Source organism: Chiloscyllium punctatum, chromosome 5 (genome assembly GCF_047496795.1).
Source record: "Chiloscyllium punctatum isolate Juve2018m chromosome 5, sChiPun1.3, whole genome shotgun sequence".
NCBI classification, from domain to species: domain Eukaryota; kingdom Metazoa; phylum Chordata; class Chondrichthyes; order Orectolobiformes; family Hemiscylliidae; genus Chiloscyllium; species Chiloscyllium punctatum.
The window spans coordinates 96454691-96467718 of NC_092743.1; the positions used below are offsets into that span (position 1 = coordinate 96454691).

The window sequence follows — 13028 nt, forward strand, 5'->3', positions numbered from 1 at the left end:
TCTCATCCTTTTGCCCTCAAATTGAATGTAAAATTCAATCATTGTATGGTCGCTGCAACGTATGGGTATTTTGAGTATGAGATTATTAATGAATCCAATCTCAATGCAAGTTTACCATGTCTAATATAACCCAGTCTCTAAGAAACTTTTCCAAAAACATTCTATCAACTTCTCATTTAGGCAAACTTTGACGATATGATTTTTGCAGCCTGTGTGTAAAATCTCCTATGATTGTTGCCATGCATTTCTGACAAACTCTTGTTACTTCTTCCACATGGCTATAGTAAGGGGTCTGTTTACACTCTCACGAATGACTTCATGCCTTCATCATTTCTCATTTCTATCCAAACTGTTTCCATATCCTGGTTTCCTGAATTTAGTTTAGCATTCTCTATTTCTTATTTCTTTTCAAACTGGTTCATCATCATGGCTTCCTAAACATATGTAATTCTTTTCAATTATGCCAGTACAAAAGCTAATTAGCAGAGCCACTCCTCTACCTTTTTCTACATTCCTCTCATTCCTAAATGTCTTCTCTCTTTCAAGATTCAGGTGCCAATCTCTATCACCTTGAAACCATGTCTCTATGAAGGCTACCTGATTGTACTTATTCATTTCCCTTTGGACTCATTTCACCTGTTCTGTTTTGAATTCTATGCGCATTTAGATACAGAGACTTTACTCATTTTATTCTCTTTGTAAGTTCTGGTCCTATGTATTTGTTGACTCTAAGATTCATGTTGCCTATCCTTTCCTGTTATGATCGATTTATTATCTCCTATGTTAGTACCTTTCCCTTTGTTCTTGTCTCTTTGATTTTCCATATCTGCCCTTTGTCAAATTTTATTCTTTATCCTCCCTATTCAGTTTAAACGTTGTCTTCTTCCTTTGTTATACAGTTGACAAGAACACCAGCATGGTTCAGATGGAGATTGTTTCACCTGTGCAGAACCCACTTTACCCAGTACTGATGAGAACAAACACAAGGTATCTTATTTTTCACTACTAATTCTCTAGTCAGACTTTCTAGAGGATCACCACTAATCTTGTTATGTCTAATTATTTGCAGAAACTCTTATTATCCGTTTTCTATAAATCTAGCCAGCTTTCCCTTGTCCGCAAATTTTCCCCTTGTTATTAGTACTTTTTTTTGGTCATTCTTTGCTTTATTTGAATATTATAACCAATATCCTGATCTGCCGCCTGCTTTTGTTCAATTATCTGCTTTTCCTTTAGGTGTACAGTAATTCTATTTTTAACCTTTTTTAGTTACCCACAGATGATGAGTCTATCCCTTGGAAGTTTTTTACTCTTTTGGAATGCATTGTTAGAACCCTGTCTGATTTTTCATTCTTTATATTCTTTTATTTATTTTGGTTTGGAGCTGTGAGCTGGTAGTTATTAGCTCAGAATGACTGGCGGACTTTAAACCAGCTTGTGGTAAAAGGGAAAGAACAGACCAAAAAACATTTTGTTTGTTTATGAGGCCAGGCCTGGAGGTGATTGTCTGATGAGTCAAGAAAGACAACGGTATCAATGAAGCAAATAACTCAAAAAAGGATCATGCCGACAGGTTGAGTGAAATAGGCGTTGATAGGAAGGGTGAGGGCAGTAACAAATTAAAAATACTGTATATGAATGCATGAAGTATTAGAAATAAGATGGATGAGCTTGAGGCTCTTTGGAAATTGGCAGCTACGATATTGTGGGGATAACTGAGACGTGGCTTCAAGTGGACAGGGCCTGGGAAATGAATATTCAAGGCTATACGTGCTATCGTAAGGACAGACTGATGGGCAGAGGTGGTGGGGTGGCCCTGTTGGTAAAGGATGATATTCACTCCCTTGCGTGGGGGGACTTAGAATCAGGGGATGTAGAGTCAGTATGGATGGAGCTGAGAAATTCTATGGGTAGAAAGACCCTCTTGGGAGTTATCTACAGGCCCCCAAACAGTAATATGGATGTAAGGTGTAAGTTGAATAAGGAGCTGAAATTGGTCTGTCACAAACATGTTACTGCAGTTGTTATAGGGGATTTCAACATGCAGGTAGACTGGGAGAATCAGGATGGTATTGGATCTCAAGAAAGAGACTTTGTGGAGTGCCTCCGAGATGGATTCTTAGAACAGCTGGTGCTGGAGCCTACCAGGGAGAAGGAAATTCTGGATCTGGTCTTGTGCAACGAACCAGAATTGATCAGGGACCTCAAAGTGAAGGAACCATTAGGAGGTAGTGACCATAATACAATAAGCTTCAATCTGCAATTTGAAAGGGAGAGGGTACAATCGGTAGTGACAATATTTCAGTTGAATAAAGGGAACTATGGAGCTATGAGGGAGGAGCTGGCCAAAGTTCAATGGTGCAATACCTTAGCAGGGATGACAGTGGAGGAACAATGGCAGATATTTCTGGGTATAATGCAGAAGATACAGGATCAGTTCATTCCAAAAAGGAAGAAAGATTCTATGAGGAAGCAGGGGTGGCCGTGGCTGACGAGGGAAGTTAAGAAACATATAAAGTCAAAAGAGAAAAAGTATAACATAGCAAAGATGAGTGGGAAAACGGAGGACCGGGAAGCTTTTAAAGAGCAACAGAGGATTTCTAAGAAGGATATACGTAGGGAAAAAATGAGGTACGAAGGTAAACTGACCAAAAATATAAAGGAGGATAGTAAAAGCTTTTTTAGGTATGTGAAGGGGTAAAAAATGGTTAAGACTAAAATTGGGCCCTTGAAGATAGAAACAGGGGAATATATTACGGGGAACAAAGAAATGGCAGAAGAGTTGAATTGGTACTTCAGATCTATGTTCACTGGGGAAGACACAAGCAATCTCCCGGAGGTAACAGTGGCTGAAGGACCTGAACTGAAGGGAATTTATATTTGCCAGGAATTGGTGTTGGAGAGACTGTTAGGTCTGAAGGCTGATAAGTCCCCGGGGCCTGATGGTCTACATCCCAGGGTACTGAAGGAGGTGGCTCCAGAAATCGTGGATGCGTTGGTAATTATTTTCCAGAGTTCGATAGATTCAGGATCAGTTCCTGCGGATTGGAGGGTGGCTAATGTTGTACCACTTTTTAACAAAGGAGCAAGAGAGAAAGCAGGAAATTATAGACCAGTTAGTCTGACCTCAGTGGTGGGAAAGATGCTGGAGTCAATTATAAAAATGAAATTACAACACATCTGGATAGCAGTAACAGGATAGGTCAGAGTAAACATGGATTTATGAAGGGGAAATCATGCTTGACTAATCTTCTGGAAGTTTTTGAGGATGTAACTCTGAAGATGGACAAGGGAGATCCAGTGGATGTAGTGTACCTGGACTTTCAGAAAGCCTTTAATAAAGTCCCACATAGGGGGTTAGTAAGCAAAATTAGGGCGCATGGTACTGGGGGCAAAGTACTGACTTGGATTGAAAACTGGTTGGCTGACAGGAAATGAAGAGTAGTGATAAACGGCTCCCTTTTGGAATGGCAGGTGGTGACCAGTGGGGTACCGCAGGGATTAGTGCTGGGACCGCAGCTTTTTACAATATATATTAATGATATAGAAGATGGTATTAATAGTAACATTAACAAATTTTCTGATGATACTAAGCTGGGTGGCAGGGTGAAATGTGAGGAGGATGTTAGGAAATTACAGGGTGACCTGGACAGGTTAGGTGAGTGGACAGATGCATGGCAGATGCAGTTTACTGTGGATAAATGTATGGTTATCCACTTTGGAGGCAAGAACAGGAAGGCAGATTACTACCTAAATGGAGTAAAGTTAGGTAAAGGGGCAGTACAAGAGATCTGGGTGTTCTTGTACACCAGTCAATGAAGGCAAGCATGCAGGTACAGCAGGTAGTGAAGAAAGCTAATAACATGCTGGCCTTCATAACAAGAGGGATTGAGTATAGAAGCAAACAGGTTCTTCTGCAGCTGTACAAGGCCCTGGTGAGACTGCACCTGGAACATTGTGTGCAGTTCTGGTCTCCAAATTTGAGGAAAGACATTCTGGCTATTGAGGGAGTGCAGCGTAGGTTCACGAGGTCAATTCCTGGAATGGTGGGACTATCTTATGTTGAAAGATTGGAGCGACTAGGCTTGTCTACCCTTGAGTTTAGAAGACTGAGAGGGGATCTGATTGAGACGTATAAGATTATTAAAGGATTGGACACTCTGGAAGCAGGAAACATGCTTCCGCTGATGGGTGAGTCCCAAACCAGAGGACACAGCTTAAAAATAAGGGGTAGGCCATTTAGGACGGAGATGAGGAGAAACTTCTTCACCCAGAGAGTGGTGAGTGTGTGGAATGCTCTGCCCCAGAAGGCAGTGGAGGCCCAGTCTCTGGATTCATTTAAGAAAGAGTTGGATAGAGCTCTCAAGGATAGTGGAATCAAGGGTTATGGAGATAAGGCAGAAACAGGATACTGATTAAGGATGATCAGCCATGATCATATTGAATGGTGGTGCAGGCTCAAAGGGCAGAATAGCCTACTCCTGCACCTATTGTCTATTGTCTATAGCTTTAGCAAGAACATTGTGTTTCAACAGATTACACAAGTTAGCTATTAACAAGGTCAGAACAAGTAGTAAGACAGAATGTATGGAAGAGCTGAAGAATCTAACTTCAGGCACAGCAGATATGGGGACAACAATGAGAAGGAGGACAGTTAACATAGGACTGAGTATGTTGTATTTATGTGCGTGCTTAATACAAAACAAGATAAATGAGCTTGCAGCACAATTTGAAATTAGCAAGTGCGATAGTTATCACAGAGATATGGCTGCAAGGGGATTAGCGCTGGGAGCTAATTATCCAAGGACATGTGTCCTTTTGAAAGGAGGGGAAGGGGGTGGGCGGGTGGGGGGGAGCTTGCCCTGCTAGTAAGAAAATAAATCAAATCAAAAAGCGGAAATGATATAGAGTAGGAAGATGTAAAGTCTGTGTAGTTAGAGTTGAGGAAACACGAAGGAAAAAGATTCTGATGGGAATTATGTACAAGCCTCCTAGCAATAGTCAGGCTGTGGGGAAGAAATAAATTACAAGATAGGAAAGGCGAGTAAGATAGGCACTGTTACAATCATCATTGGGGACTTCAATATGCAGGTGGAATAGGAAAACCCAGTTGGAAGCAGATCCAAAGAAAATAAATTTGCGGAATATCCACGAGATGGTTTTTTTGAGCAGCTTGTGTTAGACCCCATTAGAGATCAGGCAAATCCAGATTTGGTGACATGTAATGAGTTGAAAAATGTGATGCTGGAAAAACACAGCAGGCCAGGCAGCATGCAAGAAGCAGGAGAATCGACATTCTTCAGGAATCTGACGTGTAATGAGGCTGACTTAATTAGTGAGCTTACGGTGAAGGAACTCATAGAGGGCAGTGAACATAATATGAAAGAATTTACCCTGCAGTTTGAGAGGGAGAAGCTAGAATCAGTTATAATGGTATTAGAACTGAGTAAAGGTAATTACAGAAACATGAGGGAGCGAAGAAATGGCAGAGGAATTAAATGGGTACTTCAGATCTGTGTTCACTGGGGAAGACACAAGCAATCTCCCTGAGGTAACAGTGGCTGAAGGACCTGAACTTAAGGGAATTTCTATTTGCCAGGATTTGGTGTTGGAGAGACTGTTAGGTCTGAAGGTTGATAAGTCTCCGGGACCTGATGGCCTGCATCCCAGGGTACTGAAGGAGGTGGCTCGGGAAATCGTGGATGCGCTGGTGATTATTTTCCAGAGTTCAATAGAATCGGGGTTGGTTCCTGAGGATTGGAGGGCGGCTAATGTTGTGCCACTTTTTAAGAAGGGTGGGCGGGAGAAAGCAGGAAATTATAGACCAGTTAGTCTGACCTCAGTGGTGGGAAAGATGCTGGAGTCTATTATAAAGGATGAAATTACGGCACATCTGGATAATAGTAACAGGATAGGACAGAGTCAGCATGGATTTATGAAGGGGAAATCATGCTTGACTAATCTTCTTGAATTTTTTGAGGATGTAACTCGGAAGATGGACGAGGGAGATCCAGTGGATGTAGTGTACCTGGACTTTCAGAAAGCTTTTGATAAAGTCCCACACAAGAGGTTAGTGAGTAAAATTAGGGCGCACGGGATTGGGGGCAAAGTACTAGATTGGATAGAGAATTGGTTGGCTAATAGGAAACAAAGGGTAGTGATTAACGGCTCCGTTTCGAAATGGCAGGCAGTGACCAGTGGGGTACCGCAGGGATCCGTGCTGGGACCGCAGCTTTTTACAATATATGTAAATGATATAGAAGATGGTATCAGCAATAACATTAGCAAATTTGCTGATGACACAAAGCTAGGTGGTAGGGTGAAATGTGATGAGGATGTTAGGGGATTACAGGGTGACCTGGACAAGTTAGGTGAGTGGGCAGATGCATGGCAGATGCAGTTTAATGTGGATAAATGTCTGGTTATCCACTTTGGTGGCAAGAACAGGAAGGCAGATTACTACCTCAATGGTATCAAATTAGGTAAAGGGGCTGTTCAGAGAGATCTGGGTGTTCTTGTCCACCAGTCAATGAAGGCAAGCATGCAGGTACAGCAGGTCGTGAAGAAGGCTAATAGCATGCTGGCCTTCATAACAAGAGGGATTGAGTATAGAAGTAAAGAGGTGCTTCTGCAGCTGTACAGGGCCCTGGTGAGACCACACCTGGAGTACTGTGTACAGTTCTGGTCTCCAAATTTGAGGAAAGACATTCTGGCTATTGAGGGAGTGCAGCGTAGGTTCACGAGGTCAATTCCTGGAATGGCAGGATTGCCTTACACGGAAAGACTGAAGCGACTGGGCTTGTATACCCTTGAGTTTAGAAGACTGAGAGGGGATCTGATTGAAACGTATAGGCTTATGAAAGGACTGGACACTCTGGCAGGAGGGAACATATTTCCGTTGATGGGGGAGTGCCGAACCAGAGGACACAACTTAAAAATACGGGGTAGACCATTTAGGACAGAGATGAGGAGAAACTACTTCACCCAGAGAGTGGTGGCTGTGTGGAATGCTCTGCCCCAGAGGGCAGTGGAGGCCCAGTCTCTGGATTCTTTTAAGAAAGAATTGGATAGAGCTCTTAAAGATAGTGGAGTCAAGGGGTATGGAGATAAGGCTGGAACAGGATACTAATTAGGAATGATCAGCCATGATCATATTGAATGGCGGTGCAGGCTCGAAGGGCAGAATGGCCTACTCCTGCATCTATTGTCTATTGTCTATTGTCTATTGAGGTGATGAGAGTTGATTGGAATGGGAGCCTAGCAGGGAAGATGATTGAGCAGTCATGGCAGGAATATCGAGGGGTAATTCAGGAGGCACAGCAGAATTTCAACCAATTAAGAAGAAACATACTAAGAGGAGGATGAAGAAACCATGGCTGACGAGATGTCAGGGATAGCACAAAAGCAAAAGAGAAAGCATACGATGTGGTGAAGATTAGTGAGAATCGAGAGGATTGGAAAACCTTTAAAAAACAGTAGAGGACAACTGAAAAAGCAACAAAGCTGGAGAAGTATGAGGGTAAGCTAGCTAGTATTATAAAAGAAAATTGCAAGATGTTTTGAAAGAGGTAAAGTAACTGGCAGGCAAGAGTGAATATTGGAACACTGGAAAATGAGGCTGGAGAAGTCCTAATGGGGAACAAAGAAATGGCGGAGGATCTGATAAGTACTTTGCATCATTTTTCATGGTGGAACACACCAGTAGAATGTCAGAACTTCAAGAAAGTAAGGAGGCAGAGGTGAGTGTAGCGGCCATCACTAAAGAGAAGGTGCTGGGGAAGCTGAAAGTTCTAAAGGTTGATAAATCACCCAGGCTAGATGGACTACAACCTAGAGTCCTGAAGGAGATAGCTGAGAACATTGGTGGTGATCTTTCAGAAATCACTGGAGTCAGAGAGGGTCCAAGAGGACTGGAAAATAGTTAATGTTAGACGACTGATTAAGAATGGAGGGAGGCAGAAGGCAGGATATTACAGGCCAGTTAGATGGACAATGGTAAGAGTTTAGAGTCAATATGAAGATTGCAGGGTGGTTGGAAGTGCAGGGTGGTTGATACATTAGGGTTGAGTCAGTATGGCTTCAGCAAGGGAAGAGCATGCCTGACAAATCTGTTAGACTTCTTTGAAGAGGTAATGAGCAAGTTAGACAAAGGAAACCCAGTGGGTGATCTACTTGGATTTCCAAAAGACCTTTAACAAGATGCGACACAGCAGGTTGCTAAGTAAGAGCACATGGTGTTAGGGGTAAGGTATCGATATGGAGAGAGAATTGACTGACTGGCAGAAGGCAGGGAGTATGAATAAATGAATCTTTTTTAGGATGGCAGCTGGTGACTAGTGGAGTTGAGAAGCAATTATTGAGAATTGGGAAATTAAGATTCAAAGATGTAAGGAAATCGCAGATATTTGTAAGAACAATAGGGTTGTAATGGGAGGGAATTTTAACTTTCCAAACATAGACTGGGACTGCCATTGTGTTAAGGGCTTGGATGGAGATGAATTTGTAATGAGTGTACAAGAAAATGTTCTTATTCAGTATGTGGATGTGCTTACAAGAGAGGGAACAAAACTTGACCTTCTCAAGGGAAAGAGGCAGGTGACAATGGGGGAGTACATTGGGGCCAATGATCCTACTTCTATTAGTATTAAAATAGTTATGGAAAAGGGTAGACCTGCTCAAAAAATTAAAGTTCTAATTTGGGGTAAGGCGAATTTTGATAGTATTAGGCAAGGATTTTCAAAGGTCAATTGAGAGAAGCTATCCACAAGAAAATGGATGGGTGGAAAGTGGGAGGCCTTTAAAAATGAGATAACAAGAATTCAGAGACAGTAAGTTTCTGTTACTGTGAAAGGCAAAGCTGCTAGGTATAGGGAATGCTGGATGGCTAGAGAAATTGAGGCTCTGGTAAAGAAAAAGAAGGAGGCATATGTCAGGTATAAAAAAAACGAGGTCAAGTGAATCCCGAGAGCAGCATAAATGGAGTAGGAGTATACATAAGAGAGAAATCAGAAGGGCAAAAAGGAAACATGAGATATCTTCGACAAATTGGGTTAAGGGGAATCGAAGGAGATTCTACAATTATATTAAGGGAAAAAGAGTAACTGCAGAGAGAATAGTGCCCCTTAAAGACCAACAAGGCCATCTACATGCAGAACCACAGGAGATGGGTGAGATATTAGATGAGTATGTTGCATCAGTATTTACTGTAGAGATGGATATGGAAGCTAGGGAACTTGAGAAATAAATAGTGAAAACTTGAAAAGTGCCCATGTTACAGAAGAGGAGGTGCTGCATATCTTAAAATGCATTAAGGTGAATAAATCCCCAGGACATTATCAGGTATATCCCAGAACTTTGTGGGAAGCTAGGGAAATGATTTCTTGGCCACTTGCTGAGAGATTTGTATCATTGATAGCCAGAGGTGAGGTGCAGGAAGGTTGTAGGTTGAATAATGTGGTGGCATTATTTAAGAAAAGTGAGAAGGAAAATCCAGAGAACTATAGTTCGATGAGCCTGATGAAAGTGGGTGGTTCAGTTCTTGGAGAGGATTCTGAGGGACAGGATTTATATGCATTTGGAAAGGCAAGGGCTGATTACATAGAGTCAACATGGCTTTGTGCCTGGAAAATTGTGTCTTACTAACTTGATTGAGTTCTTTTGAAGAAATGACAAAGACGATTGATGAAAGCATAGTAGGAGACATTCCTGATAAAGGGCTCATGCTCGAAATGTCAATTCACCTGCTCCTCAGATGCTGCCTAACCTGCTGTGCTTTTCCAGCACTACACTCTTGACTCTGATCTCCAGCATTTGTGGTCCTCATTTTCTTCCATAGCAGTAGACGTTGTCTGTATGGACTTCAGCAAGGCTTTTGACAAGGTTCCACATGTTAGACTGGTTAGTAAGGTTAGAACACACGGAATCCAGGGGGAGCTGGCCAATTTGATAGAAAATTGATACAAAATTGGCCTGAAGCTGGCAGACAGAGGGTGGTGGTGGAGGGTTGTTTTTCAGACTGGAGACCTGTGACCAGTGGTGTGCCACAAGGATTGGTGATGGTCCACTGCTTTTCATCATATATCTAAATAATTTGGATGTGAAAATAGGAGGTATGGTCAATATGTTTGTGATGACACCAAAATTGATAGTGTAGTGGACAGTGAAGAAGGTCTCAGAGTACAGTGGGGCATTGATCAGATGGGCCAATCGGCCAAAGAGTGGCAGATGGAGTCTAATTTAGATAAATATGAGGTGTTGCATGTTGATAAGGCAAATCGGGGCAGGACTTACACAGTTAACGGTAGGACCATGGGAAGTGTTGCTGAACAAAGGGACATGGGGTACAAGGTTCATAATTCCTTGAACATGGAGTTGCAGGTGGACAGGGTAGTAAAGAAGGCATTTGGCACTCTTGTCATCATTGGTCAGTACATTGAGCATGGGTGTTCAGAAAATATGTTGCGGCTGTACACGATATTAGTTAGGCTACTTTTAGAATACTGCGTACAATTCCGGTTTCTCTGCTTTAGGAAACATGTTGTTACACTTGAAAAGGTTCAGAAAAGATTGAGAAGGCTGTTGTCGGGATTGGAAGGGTTTGAGCATAGCAAGCGATTGAATAGGCTGGGGCTTTTTTCAGGGGAGAGTCAGAGGTTGAGGGGTGATCTGTTAGAGGTTTACAAAATCAAGAGGGACATAGGTAGGGTGAGTAGCCAAGGTCTTTTTCCCAGGCAGGCATAGATTAAAGATGAGAGGGGAAATATATAAAAGGGATTTAAGGGCCAACCTTTTCATGCAGAGGGTGATGCGTGTATCAAATGAGTTACCAGAGCTAGTGGTGGAGGCGGGGTGCAATTACAACATTCAAAAGGCATCTAGATGGGTAGACAAAGGGTTTAGGAGGCTCAGCGCCAAGTGCTGGCAGATGGGAGTAGATCAGTTCAGGATATCTAGTCACTGTGGATTAGTTGGACTGATGAGTCTGATTCTGTGCTGGACTTCTCTATGACTCTATGAGGTCTGCAGGGGTTAGTATTGGGACCTCAACTATTCATGTTATACACCAGCAATCTCAACAAAGGAACTGAGGAAATTATACTAAGACTTTGTGAATAATTAATTTCCAGACATTGGATTTGTATCTTTAATGAAAGACTTAACTATTTATTAAATACACAATATCTTTATCAGAGAGAAAATGATAACAGAGAGAATGCTGTCTCATTTATTTACTGTGCCAATTGTATATGGTAGAAATGAGAAATAAAATCTACTCTACTCTAACCGACATGTTAAACAAATACAGTTAAACGATAAGTAAAGGAAAATAACAGAACTGACCAGATTACTGAAGTGTTCTTCATGATGCATGTTTCACAAACATGGATGTGGTCTTTTCGGTTGCTTTTCTGTAAATGCCTTGTAACAGCCTCATGGCTGCTAAAACACAGACATATTGCTAACTTGGCCAAACAGATAGGGATGCTGGGTACATTGGCCAAGAAAAACTCTGAAATTGCAAAACCCACACACCAGGCACACTGCAAACACAGCAACAAGGTGTTAATGATATTAGCATAATATCAGATAACAACTAACCAGTATGTGGAAGTCCCAGTTTTGGACTGCAGAGGACAAAGCCAGACGTCAGACAACTCCAGATTATAGTCCAACAGGTTTATGTGAAATCACAAGCTTTCAGAGCATAACCCCTTTGTCAGGTGAAGTGAGAGAGAAGCACAGTACCCGAGAACTCTGTGGGAAGCTAGAGAAGTGATTGCTGGGCCTCTTGCTGAGATATTTGTATTATCGATAGTCACAGGTGAGGTGCCGGAAGACTGGAGGTTGGCAAACGTGGTACCACTGTTTAAGAAGGGCGGTAAGGACAAGCCAGGGAACTGTAGAGCGGTGAGCCTGACCTCAGTGGTGGGCAAGTTGTTGGAGGGAATCCTGAGGGATAGGATATACATGTATTTGGAAAGGCAAGGACTGATTAGGTATAGTCAACATGGCTTTGTGCGTGGGAAATCATGTCTCACGAACCTGATTGAGTTTTTGAAGAAGTAACAAAGAGGATTGATGATGGCAGAGCAGTAGATGTGATCTATATGGACTTCAGTAAGGAGTTCGACAAGGTTCCCCATGGGACTAGCAAAGTTAGATCTCATGGAATACAGGGAGAACTAGCCATATGGATGGTGCCACAAGGATCGGTGCTGGGTCCTCCACTTTTTGTCATTTACATCAATGACTTGGATGTGAGCATAAGAGGTACAGTTAGTAAGTTTGCAGATGACACTAAAATTGGAGGTGTAGTGGACAGTGAAGAGGGTTACCTCAGATTACAACACGATCTTGACCAGATAGGCCAATGGGCTGAGAAGTGGCAGATGGAGTTTAATTCAGATAAATACGAGGTGCTGCATTTTGGGAAAACAAATCTTAGCAGGACTTATACACTTAATGGTATGGTCCGAGAGAGTGTTGCTGAACAAAGAGACCTTGGAGTGCAGGTTCATAGCTCCTTGAAAGTGGAGTCGCAAGTAGATAGGATAGTCAAGAAGGCATTTGGTACACTATTCTTTATTGGTCAGAGTATTGAGTACAGGAGTTAGGAGGTCATGTTGCGGCTGTACAGGACATTGGTTAGGCCACTGTTGGAAAATTGCATGCAATTCTGGTCTCCTTCCTTTCGGAAAGATGTTGTGAAACTTGAAAGGGTTCAGAAAAGATTTACAAGGGTGTTGCCAGGGTTGGAGGATTTGAGCTATGGGGAGAGGCTGAACAGGCTGGGACTGTTTTCCCTGGAGCGTCGGAGGCTGAGGGGTGACCTTATAGAGGTTTACAAAATTATGAGTGGCATGGATAGAATAAATAAACAGTCTATTCCCTGGGGTCAGGGAGTCCAGAACTAGAGCCCCTCTCAACCTAAACCTATGCCTTCTAGTTCTGGACTCCCTCACCCCAGGGAAGAGACTTTATCTATTTATCCTATTCATGCTCCTCATGATTTTATAAGGTCACCCCTC

General features: G+C 42.4%; 1 long non-coding RNA gene across 1 annotated transcript in view; it reads left to right on the forward strand.

Annotated features, from left to right (window-relative positions):
- Positions 1 to 903: 903 nt before the first annotated feature.
- The window catches only part of LOC140476761 (uncharacterized), a 100205-nt gene continuing 88080 nt past the window's right edge, over positions 904 to 13028 (forward strand). The window contains exon 1 of the long non-coding RNA XR_011960597.1: positions 904 to 987. This is a non-coding gene — a long non-coding RNA (uncharacterized lncRNA). The remainder of the gene's footprint in view (positions 988 to 13028) is intronic.